The sequence below is a fragment of the Austrofundulus limnaeus genome, unplaced genomic scaffold (genome assembly GCF_001266775.1).
Source record: "Austrofundulus limnaeus strain Quisiro unplaced genomic scaffold, Austrofundulus_limnaeus-1.0 Scaffold3, whole genome shotgun sequence".
Taxonomy (NCBI): domain Eukaryota; kingdom Metazoa; phylum Chordata; class Actinopteri; order Cyprinodontiformes; family Rivulidae; genus Austrofundulus; species Austrofundulus limnaeus.
The window spans coordinates 2,337,962-2,341,362 of record NW_013952405.1 but is presented as its reverse complement, the minus strand read 5'-3'; positions in this window follow the sequence as shown (position 1 = coordinate 2,341,362).

Sequence of the window (3,401 nt, the reverse complement as noted above, 5' to 3'; positions counted from 1 at the left end):
CTTTTAAGCATTGGTGTTATGTCAGATATCTACATAGATGTTTGATCAAGAAAAAATAATTAGTCAATTTTCTGATATTTTCTATCGTTTCAATGTAATAATATTCAGCTCTTCTCTTTAAAGCTCACTGACAATCACAAAATATCATGATTGAGAAAATGCTTAACCTGAACTACTGTGATGGTGACAGCCTCTTTATTTGTTTGAATTAAAAGATGCTTCTTCTGTCAGTCCAAAATGCTGCCAACACCAGAAAGAAACAACACTTTACTCTCACTTTAGTTTCTTCACACTGGCTATTGGTACATTTTATAATTCATTACAGAATTTTAATTCATACTTTTAGATCTCTGTGAGGACTAGCTTCAGCTTACAACCCTGACCTTTGAAAACTCCATATTCATTAGCACGTTTTAAAACCAGAGGAGACAGATCTTGCAAAGCAGTGGGCCGCACTCTGTGGAATTTATTGCCCCTTTTTTTAATGTTGCCTTGATTCTGTTTATTCATTAAAAACACAGCTGAAGACTCATTTATTTAGATGGACTGTAGTTTTATTTTATGCTTCCCTGTTTTATCTTTTTATTAAAGAGCTGTTAAAGTAAAGTTTTATTAAAATAAAGTTTACTTAATTACCTGTATCAATAAAATGACATAAAAGGGTCATTTTCTCAGCTATGACTTTGAATGAAGTGTTGCTATTTTTTATACTTGTGTCATTTTAGTTTGAGAGTTTTATATGTTTTTATTCTGTTACTATAAAAATATATCAACTTTTATGTTAATTGTGTAAATGTTGTAAAAAATAATTTTATTAGAAAAATAAATCACAATCAGCCCATGTTAATTAATGCAACTATTTGTTACTTAAACTTTACCAAACTTAATGTCCATCAATATTATTTATCAGTATTTAAATATATTTCTATTTTAAGTACAATGTTGAACAATATCCCTGAGTATTTGTCTCTGTCAACAGAAAAGTTAATGTTAATTATTTTCAGCTAAATTAAAAAGCAGAATAATGAAACATGAATTGTATTTAGCATAATTGTGAGGTTGCAAAAAACATGACACAAACAACATCAATGATGCAAAAGCTTTGTATTTTTTGCTTACTGCCAAATTCTGGAGACTAATGAGCAGCGCCCACCACCCCCACCTAATTTGGCCTTCACTTTATATTCAGCTGATTCCTCTGTTTGCTGCAGAAACATAATCAAACAATTAGATGAGCAAAAAGATTTTGACATTCATCATTTGTTATTCGACACTGATCATCTTGTTTGACAGCCTGATTGATGCTGATTCTGCTCCACAAATACTGTTTGACAACTTTTTACGCACCAGATTACAGAAAAAAGTTAGTTTTTTATACGATTTCCATTCAACATACAAAGAATGGTTCAGTTTAGAAAACTGAAGTTAGTTTTAGTGTCTTTGTTTTTAAACCCAAAGTGTGTGTTCATCAGTTGAAATTAGCACTAATCTTATTATCTTTACTTTAGCTTTGAGCCTTGGAACATACTGCCTTGTACTGAACATAATGATGATCTAACGAAGCACAAATCCCATTGTACACTTCTGAATTCATGAAATCAGTGGAACGTTCACACTTAAATACAGTATGTGYCTTTCTTCTGCTTTCACATTGGCAACTACAAGAAAGAACTCTGGATTATAACGCATTATACATGATAGTGGATTTGTAGATCTATATAAATTGTTTATTAAGATGTGTATTGTGTGAGCGCCAGGAGACTGCTGTTTGTCAGCTCCGGCCTTGAGGATGCACCAGTGTGCAAAGCCTCGAGGCATTAAAGGATCAGTGTGTCTCTAAAGTTCACAGTTGATTTTTATGTGTTTATGTTTATGTTGAAGGCAAAGAAGGAGTAGGGTTTTCAGTTTATTGATGGGCGAGGAGCCACAGGGAAACATTTGCAGATAAAACCATGTGATGCGAAATAATAAGATGAATGGAGTGCAGTGATGCAACAGACAACAAATAAAATCTGAGGAATATTCCGGGGGAGAAAAAAAAACTGACCTGAAAGACAGTGAGCTGTGAAGAGATGATCAGTGGGTGCCATCAGGAGCAGAAGAGCTAAAAAGGCTGAATGAGCCACAGATATGGAGTTATGACTAACAGATGTGTTGACAAAGAGATGAACAGACAATCAGAGACAGAGGAGGAGCCTGAGGAAGAGAGAAGGAAAAGAGTTTAAAGAAAAACAAGACAAAAAGTGGGTAGATGAGAGAAACAGAAGAAGTTTGGAGGAAGAAGACTTGCAACAAATTGGTGGAGCTTGAAAACTGATATATGACAGATGACAACAGAGGTTTGAAATTTGAGTCAAACTTAAAGATTTAATTTAGGCAAAGATAAAAATTAGGGTACAGTGTTTGGATTTGGTGTGGTAGGATTGGGGGTTCGAATACCAGTGACAACCTCTAACCAACCTTGGATACACAATGAGCAAGAGGCGTAGTAATGCAATCATATTAACAAGGTCTGTGTCAGATGGTGGGAAACTGAGACCTTCTGATAAAAAAAATAGGTTTCTGGAACAAGACATGCATGGATATGGGCAGAGAAACTCCACATGCTGCTATGTGAGAAAGCCTATAGAGACAGGAGCAGCTATGTGGGGAGGCTATGAGAATTATGAACACTTCAATGCACAGCATCCAGATGGAACCAAAAAGAAAATATACTTATGTCCTCTGGACAGGTTGTTTTTTAATTAAACATATCGTCTCTCCTCCAAGAGACTTCTTCAGTCTGAGGAGTTTCAGGTGAACTCAGTCTTAAAAGCACTGCCTCCACATGGTGGACGAACAGGTTGGCCACAAGCAAAATAGGACCATCAGCCAAACAATAGGTCGTTAGTGCCTTGATTAGCTTTATTGTTCATAGAGGGTCATGTGCCCCATCACCTGACCATCGTTGGGACCCTGATTCACACCTTTTGCTCACAGGGGGCTGAGTCACTGCAATGACAACATTGTAGGAGGGGGCAAATAGACACGAAAGCCTTCACTTCTGTTTAATGGTGGATGGTTTTTCTTCACAAAAATGCTTGCTTTACTCCTCTCTCAAACCACCGTTCCTCTCTATCCCTGAAAGGGTGACAGCTGGCCTATAGATGAATGCAAACTGCAGAGTCCTNGGCTGTTTTGTTTCCCCAATATATAAATGATCACAGTCCTCCTGACACTTAACAGCATATACTATATTATTCTGATTTTGCCAGGGAACTGGATCTTTGGGGTGAACTAATCTTTGTCAAAAGATGTTTTGGGGTTTGAAAGCCACTGGGATGTCATGTTTAAAGAATAAACATCTCAGTTTCTCTGAAACGCCCTCAACATACAGAATGACTACTGGTCTGGGTTTGGGG